This window comes from Hippopotamus amphibius, chromosome 15, assembly GCF_030028045.1.
Source record: "Hippopotamus amphibius kiboko isolate mHipAmp2 chromosome 15, mHipAmp2.hap2, whole genome shotgun sequence".
Classification (NCBI taxonomy): Eukaryota; Metazoa; Chordata; class Mammalia; order Artiodactyla; family Hippopotamidae; genus Hippopotamus; species Hippopotamus amphibius.
The window spans coordinates 21,442,797-21,462,995 of NC_080200.1; the positions used below are offsets into that span (position 1 = coordinate 21,442,797).

The following is a 20,199-nucleotide window of genomic DNA, read 5'->3' on the forward strand; positions in this document are numbered from 1 at the left end:
AACTTGGATTTCACTCTGTAGGCTAGTGTTTCTCATGTGTTTTTTTTGCCTGCACCCCAGAGAAAGGTACAAATCATGATTCACTCTGATAATTTCTGCTCTATTCTCTTCTGCAGGAAAAAGGCTGGGCTGTTGTTGGCAGATTCTCTCCTCAGCCAAACGCTAATCAGGGTCCCCTGAGGCTTTTTCAACTAGACCTGACTTTTGGGCTTCCATTCTAGCTCTGCATTGTCCAATTTTAACAGGAATCCTGCTCAGTCAGTTTAACCAGAAGCCCCCACCCTTGAGATTTCTGATTATCCTTGAGATCCCTGATCAGGTTCCTCATCCCCCTACCATCCCCTCAGGTGATATCTGATCACCCTGGCCTGCCTTCGGCAAGAATCCCCTTTAGGTCAGATCACCTTAGCCTGACTGTCCCTTTACCCCTAATGTTTCCCTTTAGTAATATTCTATCCACTGACTCTCCCACCCTGCTTCTTGGCTACAAATTCCCACTTTTCCTTGTTGTATTTGGAGTGGAGCCCAATCACTGTCCCCCATTGCAAACCCCTGTTTCAGTGGTCTATGTTGAGGCTTGAGTGTGGATTGGAAAAGAATTTCCAGACATAGGCAGAACGTAAGGAAAATAGAGTTTCTTAGAGAGAAGGGACGCTGTAAAGACAGTGGGATGACTTCCCGGCAGACCAGGGAGAGCCGACCCTTTCGTGGCCTTGTAGCCAATTTTTATACCCTCAAGACAAGGAAAATTGCTGCTAGGAAAATGGCATTAATCGATTGGTCAGTACACCATAAGGCAAAGGGTGTCATTAGGTGATTGGTCAGGTTGCTAAATGTCGGATACTTTACCTAGTAAGGAGTGGGGGGAGGGGGGGTGCTCTATTCAGCCAAGGTCTTGGGTGAGGGGTGGGGTGCTGTTTGGCCAAGGTCAAGAGAGCCCTTGCCGACAGCTGCTATTGGACTTAGTCCAGGGGCTTCTTTTGTTCTTTGTCTTGGCCATAGGGCTCCACAGTTTATACACCTATTCGTGTATGGACACACTATTGGTCCATATCACAACAGTTCCCTGAATAAAGATTGCCTTATTGTGCTTCAACTAGTGTCATGAATAATTTTTCTTTAACACTGTCATAAGCTTTTATGGGCCTTTTAACACAACGGAGTGTTGATGAATGGTTCTCATTAGGCTAATGTGATCTTGACAGGTACTAGAGTTCAGTTAGTATTTTGGGGAAACCCAAGAAAGAGATGTGTGGGCTGCTGGCTTACTGACTTAACAAGAAAATAGACAGTAGATAGTGAGTATAGGACTTGAAGGCTGGAAAGTCGGCTATCCCATAACTGTGATTGAATCTAGTCATTGAAGGGGGCTCTTGTATGTCTCAGTCATCATTAGGTTGTGGAAAGACATTGTCAGGTAAAAATTCTCTCCCAGATCTGTGGAATGTTTGGGAACCAAAAACTCTAGGGTTGTAGTAGCTTGCTGAGAAAGAGCATCCTAAAGCCTGTGTTGTGGGCTTTGGAAATAAGAAAGGTCTGGCTCCTAAACCTCACCCTGAATGGTAAGAGCCAGAACTCTGAACTGTAAGGTGGGCTCATGCTGGTAGCCTTCCTAGGGACTCCCCAGCTGTTGCCACAAGGAAGGCTACTGGGACTTAACAAATGAGACAGATTACCATCTAAAGCCAAATTGATGTGAACACAGCTGTCTTCCCTGTGGCTTGGATGATCCACTCTAGGAATAGATCGTCTAAATGTTACTTTGTATTCCTAGTTTCTTTCTTTACCTTATTTATTCTAGGTGAAAGGTTATCATCTACTTGTGTGTTTTTTTTAAATTTTAATTTAATTTATTTGGCTGTGTTGGATCTTTGTTGCTGTCTATGGGCTTTCTCTATTTGCGGTGTGCAGGGGCTACTCAGTTGTGGTGAGCAGGCTTCTCGTTGCAATGGCTTCTCTTGTTGCGAAGCACAGGCTCTAGGTGCCCGGGCTTCAGTAGTTGCGGCAAGTGGGTTCAGTAGTTGTGGCACACAGGCATAGTTGCTCAGCAGCATGTGGGATCTTCCCGGGCCAGGGATCAAATCCTTGTCCCCTGCATTGGCAGGCGGATTCTTAACCACTACACCACCAGGGAAGTCCCAGTTATCATCTACTTGTATCCTTAGCCTCACTACAAAGAAAATAAAAAAGAAAAGAAGATCTGCCTTTACCCCCCACAACTAGTTGGTATAATTTCTTTAAAAGATTTTTTTTAATACATATGTTATATGTGTTTATTGAAGAGAAGTTAGAACACACAAGAAAAACTATCTCTTGTGACTCCCATGGTATTTGACCCAGCCATCCCCACAAAAACACATTCTTAGAAAAGGAGCTGATAAACCAATATATAATAAGGTGCACATGACCCCATTTAAAGGCCATTTGATTTTTGAAGAGGCATAGAGCTTCAAGGTAAATTACTTGGAATTTCAGGCATCCATAGGCACATATGGAAGTCATTGTGGGTGGAAAAGTGATACCAGCATGTACTTCAAAAATAAAGGTATATTATTGACCACATATACAGATATTGATTTTATTTTTACTTTTTAAATTTTCTGTTGAAAAATAATATATATTCCATGAGATGCACATTTCTTTAGTGTACAGTCAGATTAATTTTGACAATTGCATGTACCTGTATAACCCTTAATCCTTATCAAGATGTACACTGCCATCACCACAGAAAGACCCCTCATTCCTTTTACCAGTAACCCTTTCCACATGGGCAACTAGTCACATTTCTTTCACATAGATTCATTTTGCCTGTTCCAGAACTTCATATAAATGGAATGATACAATATGTGTTCTTTTGTGCTTGGCTTCTTTCATTTAGCATAATATCTGTGAAATCCATAAATGTGTGCATCAGTTTATTCTTTTTTATTGGTTAGTAGCATTCCATCGTATAATTATATAAAAAATTCTTTATACACTCTCCTGTTGATGGACATTTGGATTATTTACAGCTTGGAGCTATTACAGATAAAATTCCTATGCACATTTGCATATAAATCTTTTCTCTAGCATTAATTTTTAGCAATTTGATTATGATGTGCCCTGGTGTAGCCTCTTTGTGTCTGTCTTGCTTAGGATTCATTGAACACTTTAGATTTGTAAGTTTGCATTTTCCTTCAAACTTGGAAAATTTTTTATTATTATTTCTTCAAACATTTTTTTTCTGATCCAGTAAAAATGTTGTTTCTTGTTTTGTTTTTGTTAAGAAAATTTTTATGGTTTTATTGTAACGTGAGGCATTGAAACATCTGAACAAATCAATATCTGGGTGGTGAGGCAGCTTGTGCCTCCTTCACTTCTTTGGGTTACTAGAGCAACTTGTCAGTAGATTAAAAAAAAAAAAAAAAAGACAACCTTTTGCATTACCAAGCCATGTGCTTGTATAAAACAAATTTCTGTCAGATGCAACTAGTCCAGCATTCAAACATGACGCACAATACCTCGGTAGCAGCGGGGCACTGTGCCCACTCCCACCACGGCCCTGCTCATTTGTGTATGACATTTGGAGCATCTGGAGGAGTGTGAATAGTATCAGGAAGAGGAGGGAGGAGGAAACAGCATGAGTGCCTGACTGGGAGAGGGTCTGCCGAAGTTGTGCAGGGCAAATCTGAGCATGTCACTGGTGCAAACCCAAGCATCAGTTGATGTCCTTTAGTAGGGACATCTGGTGGAACCCCATGATGGGGTTTTCATTGGCCCCGAGCTGGGCCACAGCCATCTTGATGATGCAGCTATCTGGTGTGGACTGTTGGTCCTGAGCCGTGAGGCTGTGCTGGGTTTTGTAGAACAGAAGCTAGACAATTACTCCACAATGGCAGCCTTGGACTGGAATTGCTGTCCTTCCCAGGTAAGGGATGGCATGTCAGTATAAATTGCGCCCAGTTGGGTTCCGTCGTTATCAAATAACTGGTAGTAATGTTGAATGAAGCTGGATACAATCTGCTCCCAAATTGCCTTGTCTCCCATTCTGGAGCATCACCTCGTCTGACTGAGACCCGAGGGGCTTGCATGATGGCAGCGGCGGCTGCGGCAAGAGCACTTGTTTGTTTTAATTTACTTACTCTAGTCGCACAGAGTTAACACCCTGATAAATCCTCAGAAATTATCCAGCATCAAACTCCTTAACTGAGTTGAAAATCCTGGAGAAGTTAAGAGCCCACAGGGCATTCGAGGAATTTCTGGAGACACAAGTGCGTCTGACCCCTGGTTTCCGGGACTCTCTACAGGGGCCGCTGCCTGGTCTCTCTGTTATTACAGAGCCTCCCCGTTGATGCAGGCCGGACACTCCACGCCCTTGGCCTTCTCTCCTGCTTTCTCCACTGGACCCTCCCGCCTTGCCTAATTCCTCCTACTCCCACCCCATCTCCACCGGTGGCCCCTGCCCAGGCTCCAGGAGCTTCTCGGGGCCAGCCCCCGCGAGTGCCGCGTTCTCTGACTCAGGGAGTCGCGCCTTACACACGCCCTGCAGCCGAGGAAGGGGTGGACTGGCCGCAAGGGAGCGTCTAGAACGGTGGCCTCTCCGCCTTCGCTCTTCAGGCTGGGAAGGCGGGGGTCCGGGAGATGTGCACATCCCGCCAAGTACACAGGCGCCCGCGTGGGAATTTCTGAGGGTGGGCCCTGTATCTCCAACAGGCTATCCTGGGCGCCGGACTCCGACAGACAGCCGGGCCCAGGCGCCGCCAGCCACTGTCGGTAACCACCGGTCACCAACTTTGGTTCCGGGACACCGCGGTAAGAAGGGCTCCGTTGGCCCTAGCACCCTTGAAGGGGTGAAGTTGCGGGGTCTTGGGTAGTTCCTCCCCTTTCCCATAGATGAACGGGCGAGGCCCCGGGGATGAATGTTTATTCTCAAATTGGCATGCAGATATTTGAAATCAGAATTAACTAGAATTTCAGTTCTCCCATTTCTAGGGTGAAAGGTTGTTTAAAGAAATTTAAAAAGCAAAGTTTTCCTAGGGAATTTTCTGAAAAAAGGAAGCTAACATGTTTTGGCCTCACGATTGTTCCGATGCGTCGTTGATGACACATTAAAGGAATAAATGAGAACAAACGGCGTGGCGCTGTGCCGGCTTTCGAGCGCCGCTGCTGCCGCGCGCTTGCGGATATTCCTCACTTTCGCAAATGAAAAGCTGGTCTCCCAGAGTTGAGAACCACTGCCGCAGGGAAGATCGCCCCCGGGTCTGAGCTTCCATCTTCTCCTTCAACTACAGCTCCTCACCAGGTTTTGAGAACTCGCCTTCCCTCTCCTCCCACTTCCAGCGACATCTCTGATGCCCAGCGCCTTTTCCACTTGCCTACTGGGGGCTTTTTAAAAATGATCTGCGAGTTCAGTTTCTCTGGACTGTTGTCCGCCCAGGTCCTGGGGGTCCGTTGAATGCCACTCAGAACGATAACAGGGAGCCCTTTAAACCTGTAACCTCGCAAGGTATCCTCCTTTCCCAACAGGTCTTAGACTGGTGTGTTTCACCCTGTGAGTTGTGCATGACTTAATCAGCCTCGTAGTCCAGTGTTATTATTATTATTTTTTTAATGGAAGAGACTAGTGTAGATTACATGCCAGAGCACCTTGCTCCAGATTTGGAAATCAGCCCATAGACTCTGGTATTTCTGAAATAGGGCTTTTGTTTTTTTAAGATCTGCAAGAATGAAGAATGAGGGGACTATCCCCCAGCAAGAAACTACCAGTTATTTCATTACAGTCCCTATATCCACAATTTTATGGCTTCTTTTGGTTTGGGGATCAACACTGGGAGGCTGGGAAGTCCTCAAAAGTAAACACACAATCTATGTTTAAAAAGCTATTCAAGCACACGTTTTTGAAATCTACCCTAAATAACCATAGATAAGGTGGAATTTGCATCTGAAAAGGGATCCAAATATACATTTAAAAGAGAAATCAGAGGAGTCCCAGCTTTATTGGGAACAACAAAGAGAAGCAGGACTTTGAGGGAGGAAAATGAAAGGAATTTTTTTATGTTACATTAACTTTTAGAACACATGACAAAATTCTGATTATAGAGGGGGCTGCTTTTTCTTATGGCTATGTCAGAATAAGTATTGTTCCCTGAATTTTGTTCCCATATTATACATACATGCATATTTATATACACATAAATACATATGTACTAGATACAATGTTAAATGTATTTCTTTGGTTTTCAATTTTAAAAAGCCTGAGAGACAATAATCATATTATTAGATTATGACTTCTTAAAAAGCAGTCTTTGAAATACCATATTGAATTCCAATTGTGTGTGTAATGAAAACCCTGATTCCTGGCTGCCTCCGAAACCTTCCAAATGGCAAGTTCTAGGTGAGAATCTTTCCAGTCTACATTTTAGCACCACTGGTCTGTCAGTATTTCTCAAAGAGCAGTGGGAAGCCCAAGTACATCAAAATTACCTGGGGTTTTCTTTAAAGCCAAGGCTTCCTTTTAGACATAGAACTGCTGGAAGGTGGAGCCAAGAAATATTCCTTTGTCCTAAGTTCAGGTGAGTTTCTGAAACACAACAAAAGTTTGAGGACCACTGCATTAGATGATTTGGGTTCATACTAAAAGTTTTTCAGTCATTGTCCCATGGACATCCCACGCTCTCTGCAGTGAAAGGGTGGAGTCCTAACCACTGAACTGTCAAGGGAATTCGCACCCCCCCCCCCTTTTTTTAAATTGAGATATAGTTGACATATAACATTATGTTAGTTTTAGGTGTAAAACATAATGATTTGATATATGTATATATTGTGAAATAAGTTTAGTTAACACAATTTTAGTTAAATCCATCACCACACAGAGTTTCAGTTGTGTGTGTGAACTTTTAAGATCTCTTTTCTAAGCAACTTTCAAATATATAATACAGTGTTGTTAACTATAGCCACCACGACCTACTTTACTACCCCAGAAAGTAAACTGTAAGTCTGTACCTTCGGACCACCTTCACCCATTTCTCTTCCCTCACCCCGAACCATTGTATTTTAATGTAGAACAAAAGGAAAATTCCCTAGGCGGGGAGGGGCTATAAAGCCTGAAGCATCACTCTCTGTCCAAACTCCAGGGGTGGACTTCAGGCTTTTGGGGCCGGTGCGCCTCCTCTCCCTCCTCAAGAATGGGAACACAGAGATGCACCTCGGTACTCCCCGTAGCGGAGTGGGACATTTTAAGTTACGAACTTCCTCACAACGTCTGCTCCTATTGCTTATTAGTAGTCGGCTACTCTTCTAAAATTAAAATGGTTTGCTGGCTCAAAGGCTGAAGAACACTTTTCTAAAGTGTACTGCTGCGCGCGCCGCCTCGCGGGGGAGATGTTGGGGAGCCACCCTTTTTGGGTCTCCCTGGCTTGGGGCTGAGGAGTTATCTCCTTCCTTGCAGTCAAGGTCAAAAGTTGTTCTGAGGAGTCCAGGACACAAGGCCCAGAGCCTGCCGGGAGCGCACCCAGAAGTCCTAGAAGACAGGAGGAAATACAGTGACAAAGGCGCGATCCACTGTGCCGTGGGTGTTGCAGGCCACCGAAGCACCGCGGAGGTACTTCGAAGACATCACATTCACCCTGGATCAGTTGGAAACACGCACTTTCGGTGAAATGGTGACCCGTGGAGAGACACAAGTTCTGGACATTTAAAAATACAAATTGCAAGGTCATACATTTTCCTCCCAGAGGAGTTATAAATTTATTCCTTGCACCTCCGAGTTTAGCGGGAGTAGAATTTCTGTATCAGTTTCACTTTGCTGTAACCACCAGAAGGCGGAGAAGATGCTTCGGGTGCTTTGGGGGTTCAAAATCATCCGTGAGTCCAGCCTGGGGCTAGAAAATTACTGCGGGAGTGTTAACACCACGAAACCCGAGTTCCCTTCGCAGAGCTGACCTGGCTCCTCAAATATGTATTGCTGGAAATGCAGAAGCAACTCTCAGGCGAGATGCGCGGCAGACGCCGTGGCATCCTTGTCGCGCGCATGCCTGGACCGGCTGAGCTCCCCCTTACGCTCACGCGGGTCCACTTGGATGCTGCGCGCTCACATTCAGGCCCTTAGACCAGCTCACTGCAGCGCCTGGGCAGGACTTCTTTTTCTTTTTCCTCTTGTCTTTGTTTGACTTAGAGGTACAGGATTGATTTCAGCTGAGCAAGTCCAAGGCTTCTTTCCTGCCTCTTCTGTGGCCCCTCTGCACACGCAGGTGAAAGGGATTCATCCCTGACTCTCCTAAGGTGAGATTTGCTTTGCAGAAGCAAAGGAATGAAATGAAAAGAGCCTTTCGCCTCTTTATCCCTCTTCTTTTCCCCTTTCTCCTCTCCGATACTCCTCCCCCTTCTCCCCTTCCTCATATTTCTTTTCCCCTCCTAGTTTTTCTCCTCCTCCCTTCCTCTTCATCCTTCTCCTCTTCTAACTTCTTCGCACTGAATTTGGGATTTAAAAGCCCTTGGAGAGAAGTTCTGAAAGCCAGGATGGTTTCAGTCTTGCTGACTTTAGCCAGTTTCATGGTGTTTGTTTACAATTGGTTGTGGCAATGTTGTTGGAAGGAAATAAACTACAAAAATTTAGTACATATTTGTTGTTTATATATAATACACACACACCCAAGTGTGAATGTTTCTTCATCATATCATTCTTCTCTATAATTGAGTATGCAACTTTCTAGATTTATCTTTATCTATATTCAGATATTTTGAGGCATAGTTTTTTTTTTTAAATTTAATTTATTTATTTATTTTTTTTTGGGGGTACACCAAGTTCAATCAACTGTTTTTATACACATATCCCCATATTCCCTCCCTTCCTTGACTCCCTTCCCCTCGAGTCCCCCCCACCCTCCCCGCCCCAGTTCTCTAAGGCATCTTCCATCCTCAAGTTGGGCTCCCTTTGTTATACAACAACTTCCCACTGACTATCTGTTTTACAGTTGGTAGTATATATATGTCTGTGCTACTCTCTCGCTTCATCTCAGCTTCCCCTTCACCCCCTGCCCCCTCCCATACCTCGAGTTCTCCAGTCCATTCTCTGTATCTGCTTCCTTGTTCTTGTCACTGAGTTCATCAGTACCATTTTTAGATTCCGTATATGTGAGTTAGCATACAATATTTGTCTTTCTCTTTCTGACTTACCTCACTCTGTATGACAGACTAGTTCTATCCACCTCATTACATATAGCTCCATCTCAAAAATATGGAACGCTTCACGAATTTGCGTGTCATCCTTGCGCAGGGGCCATGCTAATCTTCTCTGTATCGTTCCAATTTTAGTATATGTGCTGCTGAAGTGAGCATGGGGCATCGTTTTTAACCAGAATATTTCTGTTCACAGCCCTGGGGGTTAAGCAGTGAACAAGGCATGCAGGTTTGCTGTACTTTTGCAGTTGACTTGTGTGCTTGTGTGGTTATCACCTGCATGGAAGATTTTTTTGTGTGTAATTATTTTACATAAATTAGCTCACAAGATACATATATTTGGCATGAAGCTTTCTTCATTTAGCAACACATTATGTGCTCTGTGGATATGACATGAAACAATGATTCCTTATTCATGGGCATTCTGTTTTTTATTTTCTTTGTACAGCAAGCAATTCTTCCCTAAGCACCCTTGAACATAAATCATGTGAACATAAGGCAGTATTCTTTTAGGAGAGATAGCTAGGAAGTGGAGTCACTACATCAGAGGTTACTGCAAATTGTCCTTTCAATACACGCTTCCAGGATAAGGTGTAAGCTACCCACTTGCCTACATTGTGGTCAATGATAGATTATGTCAGACTTTCCAAGTTTCTGCTAATCGAACAGGTGAGAAATGGGTTCTTTTTGTTATAATTTGCATTACCTAATCACTGGGGAGGCAAATATCTTTCTATATGGACAATCATTTTTATGTTGATGGCAGCCAGCATCCAAGATGACCTCTATTTCATCTTTTCCTACTTACCCCCTATGTGGCTCCCTCCCACATTCTATGGGGTTAGTTTGTGAGACCAACAGCTTAAGGCAGGAGGGATGGTATATCCCTTCCAGAATTGAGTTATAAAAGGCTGTAGCTTTCATTTTTGTAGCTCCCTTGCCCGCTTGTGCTCTCTCCCTCTATCTTATCACTCACTCATAGAAGTTGAGAAGCCGACTTTTATATCTTGAGCAGTCTTATGGGAAGGGTCTTGTGGCCAGGATTGAAGCCTCTTGCCAGCAGCTGAGTGCTGGCTTGGAAGTGCATCCTCTAAACCCAGGCAAGCCTCAGATGACTCTAGCTCCTGCCTGAGTCTTAAATGCAGCCTCCCCAGAGACCCTGAGCCAGAATCACCCACTAAGCCCTTCCACATTCCTGACCCACAGACACCGAGACTACAATTGTTTATTGTTTTAAGTAACTTGTTATACGCATGGCAACAGATAAATAATAAAATGTTTTATTTGCTATTTTATTTTTAAGAGCCCTTTACACATTTTGGATATTAATAATTCATTATATAAAATGAGAATCTTGGGAATTCCCTGGTGGTCCAGTGGTTAAGACTCTGTGCTCCCAATGCAGGGGCCTGGGTTCTAACCCTGATCAGGGAACTAGATCCCACAGGCTGCAGCTAAAGATCCCGCATCTCTCATGCTGCAACTAAGACCCAGTGCAGCTAAATGAAATAAATAAATAAATACGTAAATAAATGTATGTTAAAAAAAAGAAAATCTTTTCACAAATATATCATTCATCATTTATCTTTTTGTCCTTGATTCTCTTCCATTATAGGTTATTACAAGATATTGAGTATTGTTCCCTATCCTATACAGTAGGTCCTTGTTGGTTATCTGTTTTATATACAGTAGTGCGTATATGTTAATCCCAAACTCCTAATTTATCCCTCCTCTCCCTTCCCCTTTGGTAATCATATGTTTGTCTTCTATGTCTATGAGTTTGTTTCTGTTTTGTAAAAAAGTTCATTTGTACTGTTTTGTAGATCCCACATGTAAGTGATATATAATAGTTGTCTTCCTCTGTCTGACTTACCTCAGTTAGTATGATAATCTCTAGGTCCATCCATGTTGCTACAGATGGCATTATTTCATTCTTTTTTATGGTTAATTATGGTAATATTTTATGGTAATATTCCATTGTGATATATATACCACATCTTCTTTATCCATTCATCTGTCGGTGGACATTTGGGTTGTTTCCATGTCTTGGCCACTGTAAATACTGCTGATATATACATTGGGGTGCATGTAACTTTTCTAATTAGAGTTTTCATCTTTTCTAGATACATGCCCAGGAGTGGGATTGCTGGATCATATGGTTTTGTATAATGGGTGTACCTATTTTCATTCCCACCAACAGTGTAGGAAGGTTCCATTTTCTTCACACCCTCTCCAGCATTTATTATTTGTAGACTTTTTGATGATGGCCATTTTGACTGGTATGAGTTGTTACTTCATTGTAGTTTTGGCTTATTAGTTAATGATGTTGAGCATCTTTTCATGTGCCTGTTAGCCATCTATATGTATTTTTTTTGGAGAAATCTTTATTTAGGTCTTCTGTCTGTTTTTTGATTGGGTTGTTTGTTTTTTTGTATTGAGTTATAGTAGCTGTTTTTATATTTTGGAAATTAAGTCCTTGTCAGTCACATTGTTTGCAAATATTGTCTCTCAGTCCTTAGGTTTTCTTTTCATTTTGTTCGTGGTTTCCTTTGCTATGCAAAAGCTTATAAATTTGATTAGGTCCCATTTGTTTATTTTTGCTTTTATTTCTATTGCTTTGGGAGACTGACCTAAGAAAACATTGTTATCATTTATGTCAGAGAATGTTTTGCGTATGTTCTCTAATAGGAGTTTCATGGTGTCATGTCTTATATTTAAGTCTTTAAGCCATTTTGAGTTTATTTTTGTATATGGTGTGAGAGAGTGTTCTAACTTCATTGATTTACAAGTCCAGCTTTCCCAACACCACTTGCTGAAGAGACAGTCTTTTGTTCATTGTATATTCTTGCCTCCTTTGTCAAAGATTAATTGATCATAGGTGTGTAGGTTTTTTTTCTGGGATCCCTCTTCTGTTCCATTGAGCTATGTGTTGTTTTTATGCCAGTACCATGCTGTTTTGATTACTGTAGCTTTGTAGTATTGTCTGAAATCTGGAAGGGTTACAGGTTTAGCTTTGTTGTTTTCTCTCAGGATTGCTTTGGCAATTCTGGGTCTTTTCTGGTTCCATATAAATTTTAGGATTACTTGTTCTAGTTCTGTGAGAAATGTCATGGGTAATTTCATAGGGATTGCATTAAACCTATAGATTGCTTTGGGAAATATGGCCTTTTTTTTTAAATTTTGGCTGTATTTGGTCTTTGTTGCTGCACATGGGCTTTTTCTAGTTGCATTAAGCAGAAGCTACTCTTTGTTCTGGTGCGTGGGCTTCTCATTGCAGTGGCTTCTCTTGTTGCAGAGCTTCTCTAGGCATGCAGGGTTTAGTAGTTGCTGCATGTGGGCTCAGTAGTTGTGGCACATGGCCTCTAGGACATGCCAGCTTCATTAGTTGTGGTGTACAGCCTTCAGAAGTTGTGGCTCATGAGCTCTAGAGTGCAAGCTCAGTAGTTGTGGTGCATGGGCTTTGTTGTTCCTCAGCATGTGGGGTCTTTCCAGACCAGGGCTCGAACCCATGTCCCCTGCATTGGCAGGTGGATTCTTAACCACTGTGCCACCAAAGGAATCCAGGATGGCTATTTAAAAAAAAAAATTTTATTTATTTTTGCTATGTTGGGTCTTTGTTGCTGCAGTCTTAATTGCAGCCAGCGGGTGCTACCCTTCATTGAAGTGCAAGGGCTTCTCATTGTGGCGGCTTCTCTTGTTGCAGAGCGTGGGCTCTAGGCTCACGGACTTCAGTAGTTTTGGCACGTGGGCTCAGTTGTTATGGCTCATGGGCTCTAGAGTTCCGGGTCAGTAATTATGGTGCATGGGCTTAGTTGCTCCATGGCCTGTGGGATCTTCCTGGACCAGGGCTTGAACCCATGTCCCTTGCATTGGCAGGCGAATTCTTAACCACTGCACCACCAGGGAAGTCCCTGGCCCTTTTAACATTATTAATTTTTCCAATCCAAAAGCATGGGATATCTTTCCATTCCTTGAATCTTCTTTGATTTTCTTTATCAATGTTTCAATTTTTAAAAAATTATTTATTTATTTTTATATTTGGTTGCATGGGTCTTAGTTGCAGTTTGTGGGTTCTTTGTTGTGACATGCAGGAATCTCTCTAGTTGTGGTGCACTTTCTCCAGAGCACAAAGTCTCAGTAGTTGTGGTGTATAGGCTCTCTAGTTGTGGTGTGTGGGCTCAGTAGTTGCAGCATGTGGGCTTAGCTGTCCCAAGGCATGTGGGATCTTAGTTCCCTGACCAGAGATCGAACTTATGTCATCTGCATAGAAAAGTGAATTCTTAACCACTGGACCACCAGGGAATTCCTCTATCAATGTTTTATAGTTCTCAGCATATGAGTCTTATTTGCTTCCTTATTTTCAAGAGCCCTTTACATGTTTGGATATTAATAATTTATTACATAAAATGAGAGTCTTTTCACAAGTAATCCTTCATTTATCTTTTAACTTTATATAGAGCATTTTTTGTCAAATGCAAGATTTAGAATCTAGGAAATATGAAGCTGAATTTTACTAATTGACTGGGAAAATAAACATTTTAAATTGAAATAAGGAGAGAATATTATAAAACTGAAGAAGGTTCTTTGATGTACTGGGAAACATAGTGACCAAGAACCCTGAGATAAGTCCATACTCAGATCTGGGACTCACAGACAAGAGCAGTTTAGGGGAGTGCTGAGAGCAAAGGATTTGGGGCTGCACAACTTCTTTTTTTTTTTTTTTTTGGTTGCACTCTGTGGTGTGTGGGATCTTACTTCCTCAACTAGGGATCAAACCCATGCCCCCTGCATTGGAAGCATGGAATCTTAACTACCAGACTGCCAGGGAAGTTCTCGTGGGGCTGAACAATTTTAGATCAGCAGCTCAGCTTCCACCTCTCATGGTATGATCTTTTGCACTAGTGTAACTTCACTGTAGTTCTGTTTCCTTACTTGTCAAATGATAGTTACCATAGTAGGATCTCGCCATATCGGGTTATTTTAGGAATAAAACATTTATTAGATGTACTATGTAATGTAATAACATCTACTAATGTGTAATACTTCTACATTATAGAGTAGTACATTTTATAAGGAGGGTGGATAGGAGTCACGGGAGGGAGGGGATATGGGGATGTATGTATAAATACAGCTGATTCACTTTGTTGCACAGCAGAAACTGGCACAACAATGTAAAGCGATTATACTCCAATAAAGAATTAAAAAAAAAAGAATAGTACATTTTATATAGTGTATGTGTGATTATATAGGCACTATAGTATAATTTGGAATACGGTCTACAATACATACAGAACTATTTCTTACATATTACACACTGTAGTGCAAGCTATGATTATTATCTAAACTTCAGTTCCCTCATCAATAGAATAAGAATGTTGGTAATAAGAAATATATATTTGGTCTTTGTCCCCAGTCCCTCTAAAACTCTTGATATTTCTGGAGTGATATGAATGAGAGAGAATCTTTTTTAATTCAAATAAGCCCCTTTCAACCATACCTGAGTTTATACTTATTTGAACTTATTTGAACTCAAGTTGGGCTCTTAGGTAGCTTCAGATTGGGGACTGGTTGCCACAGGAACCAATAATTGTGATTATTTGGAACTTTCAGCCCCACTGCCCAACCTCCCAGGAGGGGAGAGGGGCTGGAGATTGAGTTCAGTCACCAAGGCCCAATGATTTATCAACTATGTCTATGTGATGGAGTCTCCATTAAAAACAAACAAACCCCAAAAACCCTAAATGGTAGGGTTCAGAGAGCTTACAGGTTGGTGAGCATGTGGAGGTACTAGGAAGCTGGTGTGCTCGGAGAGGGTGCGGAAACTCACCCCCATCCCATACCTTGTCCTATGTGTCTCTTCCATTTGTTTGTCTCTGAGTTATATCCTTTATAATAAACTAGTAAATACTTTCCTAAGTTCTGTGAGTCATTCTAGCAGATTATGTACCTTTTATTTTTTATTTATTTTACTGAAGTATTGTTGATTTGCAATGTTGTATTAATTTCTACTATATACCACAATGATTCAGGTATATATATGTGTATATGTATATATATATATATACATATACACATACATATTTTTATTATGGTTTATCACAGGTTGTTGAATATAGTTTCCTGTGCTATAAGTAGGACCTTGTTGTTTATCCATTCTATATGCAATAGTTTGCATCTCTAGCAAATTATTTTTCTATACATCTTTATTGGAGTATAATTGCTTTACAATGTTGTGTTAGTTTCTGCTGTACAACAAAGTGAATTAACTATATGTATACATATGTCCCCATATCCACTCCCTTTTGAGCCTCCCTCCTACCCTCCCTTTCCCACCCCTCTAGATTATCGCAAGGAACTGAGCTGATCTCCCTGTACTATGCAGCAGTTTCCCACTAGCTATCTAGTTTACATTTGGTAATATGTATATGTATATACTCCCCTTCCCCACTGTGTTCTCAAGTCCATTCTCTATGTCTGCATCTCTATTCCTGCCCTGCCACTAGGTTCATCAGTACCATTTTTCTAGTTTCCATATATATGTTAGCATATGGTATTTGTTTTTCTCTTTCTGACTTACTTCACTCTTTGTGACAGATTCTAGGTCCATCCACCCCACTACAAATAACTCAATTTTGTTCCTTTTTATGACTAATATTCCATTGTATATATATGCCACATCTTCTTTATCCATTCATCTGTTGATGGGCATTTAGGTTGCTTCCATATCCTGGCTATTGTAAGTAGTGCTGCAATGAACATTGTGGTACATGTATCTTTTTGGATTATGGTTTTCTCAGGGTATATGTGTGGCTCTTACTTTAAATGTGATAGGAGCATGTTGGTAGGAGTCATGTGCTCTGACTCTAATAATTAGTGATGTTGAGCATCTTTTTATGTACTTGTTGGCCATCTGTATGTCTTCTTTGGAGAAATGTCTATTTAGGTCTTCTGCCCATTTTTGGACTGGGTTGTTTGTTTTTTTGATATTGAGCTGCATGAGCTGCTTGTGTATTTTGGAGATTAATCCTTTGTCAGTTGCTTCATTGGCAAATATTTTCTGCCATTCTGAGTGTTGTCTTTTCATCTTGTTTATGGTTTCTTTTGCTATGCAAAAGCTTTTAGTTTCATTAGGTCCCATTTGTTTATTTTTTATTTTGTTTCTGTTATTCTAGGAGGTAGGTCAAAAAGGAGCTTGCTTTGATTTATAATCATAGAATGTTCTGCCTATGTTTCCCTCTAAGAGTTCTATAGTGTCTCGCCTTATATTTAGGTCTTTAATCCATTTTGAGTTTATTTTTGTGTATGGTGTTAGGAAGTGTTCTAATTTCATTCTTTTACATGTAGCTCTCCAGTTTTCCCAGCACCGCTTATTGAAGAGGCTATCTTTTCTCCATTGTATATTCTCATCTCCTTTGTCAAAGATAAGGTGACCATATATGCAAGGGGTATCCCTGGGGTTTCTATCCTGTTCCATTGATCTATATTTCTGTTTTCATACCAGTACCATACTATCTTGATTACTGTAGTTGTAGTATAGGCTGGAGTCAGGGAGCCTGATTCCTTTGGCTCTGTTTTTCTTTCTCAAGATTGCTTTGGCTATTCGGAGTCTTTTGTGTCTCCATACAAATTGTAAAATATTTTATTCTAGTTCTGTGAAAAATGCCATTGGTAATTTGATAGAGATTGTGTCTAGCAAATTATTGAAACTGAGTTGGGGAGTGGGCATGGTGAGCACTGAATTTATAGCTAATTGGTCAGAAGTACCCGAGACAACCTGGACGTCTGATTGGCATCTGTAGTGGGGTCAGTCTTGTGGGACTGAGCCCTTAACTTGTGAGCTTTGACACTAATTCTGAGTAGATAGTATCAGAATTGAGTTTTAGGACACCCAGTTAGTGTCCAGAGGTTCGAAGAATCATTTATTGGGTAGAGGAAACCCCCACACATTTTGTCTCATAATTGTGAGCAAAAACAGTTTGGAGGGTTAAACACAGTAATGTTAACAAAATGTTTTGCATAGTCCTGGCACAGGATTTCCGGTGTTGGGATTACCTTGAAGTTGGTGAGAAAAAAGTAATTCAGTCCTTTTAAACTAATGCATATAATTGAACAGACATTGATTGTGTACTTACTATTTGCAAAGCTTGGTTCTGACCTCTGGGAGAAGCAGATGAGGAGGCAATCGTGTGTAAAGTGGACGTCTTTGAATGTGCTTATTTATATATATATCTACTTTATTAAATATATTTTTTGGAATGTGCTTTTAATAGAAATAAAGGAAACTAATAACACAAGACTGTAAATCAACTGTACACCAATAACAAGAAAGCCATTGGCATAACTGCTTAAAAAAAAGAAAAAAGAAAGAAAGGAAACTAGAGAAGATTGGGAGAGCATGGCAGTCTGACCATTGACTTCTTCCCTCTCTTCCTCATTTCCTCTAGGTTATTCCAGGAGTGTCCGAGGGTATGTGTCTGAGTGTCCGAGTGTCAGAAAGGTATACCTGAATCTTCCAAGGTATGCCATGGAGTGTGTTTGTGATAGAGGTGTGAAAGTTGGGTAGTGTTGGAGAGAGGGGATTATAGGGTTCTACCATGGTGCCCTGGAGGCACAGGCCATGCAGGTAAAACTTTGTCTCAGTGAGCTTGGGCTGCTGTAATAAGGTACCACAGACTGGGCAGCTTCAACAACAGAAATTATATCTCACAATTCTGGATACTATAGGTTTGAGATTAGGGTGCCAGCAAGTTAGGTTTCATTCTGAGGCTTCTTGTGTTGACTTGTAGGTGACTGGATCCTGCAGTGTGCTCCATTATCTCTTCTTTGAGCTCAGAGAGTGAGAGAGAGAGAATTTCCTTCTTCTTATGAGGGCACTAATCCCAACATTAGGACCTTACCCTCATGACCTCATCTAACGCTAAGTATGTCCTAAAGGTCCCACCTCCTCACACCATCACACTGGGGGTTGGGGATTCAACATATGAATTTGAAGGGACACATTCAATCCACACAGGCTTGAACCACAGCTCATCTGAGTCTCGACAAAACTCCTTGTGTTGCCCCTGGAACATGAGACCGTGGTAAGCCTGTGAAGAGCTGCTCTGTTGCTATGTCCCTCTTACTCCCTATCTCCCCGGCGATGCTGTCATGCATTTTCTCAGGACTTTTGAGGCTCTAGTGAGATGTGGGGCTTTCTGCCCTGCCCCACTCAGAACAGAGCTGCAGAATATAAAACTGCTTAGCTGCAATCTAGGATGGTCTCCTCCACTATGGAACATTCCCACAACTTGCCCCTTTCATTGGGGTGTTGTCTTTTTGATGTGTGGGAAGAGGGCTACGGGGAGCTGGGACACTTTTGGCTGTTCTACCTTTTGCTATGTAAGTAATCAAGTGTCTGAACCTAAAAGTGGCTCAGTTCCTTGTATCTTTACCAGTTGGATCAGTCACACAAATCCAAAAGAGGACCCCTAGGGCATGTTGAGCTGTGGGTGGGCATTTTCAGTTGTCAGGACTGAGAAACATGACTAGCATTTAGTGGGACCAGGGTCTGCCTTGAGGAAGATTATGCTTCTTCTTTTTTAAAAAATTTTATTGAAGTATAATTGATTTACAATGTTGTGTTAATTTCTGCTATACAGCAAAGTTATTCAGTTATTCATATATATATCCTTTTTCAAAAAAATTTTATTATTTATTTATTTATTTTTGGCTGCATTGGGTCTTCATTGCTGCACATGGGCTTTCTCTAGTTGCAGAGAGCGGGGGCTACTCTTTGTTGTGGTGTATGGACTTCTCATTATGGTCACTTCTCTTGTTGTGGAGCATGGGCTCTAAGTGCTTGGGCTTCAGTAGTTATGGCACGTGGGCTCAGTAGTTGTGGCTTTCAGGAGCTAGAGCACAGGCTCAATAGTTGTGGTGCATGGGCTTAGTTGCTACATGGCATGTGGGATTTTCCTGGACCAGGGATCAAACCCGTGTCCCTGCATTGGCAGGTGGAGTCTTAACCACTGTGCCACCAGGGAAGTCCCTTCATATGCTTTTCCATTATGATTTATCACAGGATTTAAAAAAATAATAATTTACTTATTGACTGCATTGGGTCTAGTTGCAGAGAGTGGAGTCTACTCTTTGTTGTGGTGTGCAGGCTTCTCATTGCCATGGCTTCGCTTGTTGCAGAGCATGGGCTCTAGGGACGTGGGCTTCAGTAGTTGTGGTGCATGGGCTTAGCTGCTCCACAGCATGTGGGATCTTCCCGGACCAGTGATCAAACCCATGTCCCCTGCATTGGCAGGCGGATTCCTAACCACTACACCACCAGGGAAGTCCCTATCACAGGATATTGAGTACAGTTCCTTGTGCTATACAGTACGACCTTGTTGTTTATCCATCCTATATATAATAGTTTGTATCTGCTAGATTATGCCTCTTAAAATGCCAGTACTTCCTCTATTTAGGAACACTGGGTTGGTGTAGTAAAACGGCATGGAGGTGGCAGGATGTATTAGTTTGCTGAGGCTGCTGTAACAAGATAACACAGAGTGGCTTAAACTATAGATTTGTTTTCTCACAGTTCTGGAGGCTGGAAATCCAAGATTAAGATGTTGGTAGGCTTGGTTTCTCCTGAGGCCTTTCTCTTTGGCTTCTAGACAGCCATTTTCTCTCTGTGTCTTCACATGGTCCTCCCTATGTGTGTCTGTCCTTATCTCATCTTCTTATATGTAAGGGCCTCAGTCATTTTGGATTAGGGCCAGCCATAGTGACCTCATTTTGCCTTAATTGTCTCTTTAAAGGCCCTATCTCCAAACAGAGTCCCATTCTGAGGTTCTTGGAGTTAGGGCTTCAGTGTATGAATTTTTATTTATTTATGTATTTATTTATTTATGTATTTATTTATTTATATTTTTGGCTGCATTGGGTCTTCATTGCTGTGCACAGGCTTTTCTCTAATTGTGGTGAGTGGGGGCTACTCTTTGTTGTGGTACTCTGTTTTCAGTGCTGTGCCTTCTCTTGTGGAGCACAGGCTCTGGGCATGCAGGCTTCAGT

At 41.8% G+C, this 20,199-nt stretch overlaps 1 non-coding gene across 1 annotated transcript; it reads right to left on the bottom strand.

The window, feature by feature from the left end:
- Window positions 1–9,208: 9,208 nt before the first annotated feature.
- On the bottom strand, window positions 9,209–9,315 carry LOC130837587 (U6 spliceosomal RNA). The gene has a single exon (XR_009049360.1). It is a non-coding gene; the product is annotated as a U6 spliceosomal RNA (small nuclear RNA).
- Between the last annotated feature and the right edge of the window lie 10,884 nt (window positions 9,316–20,199).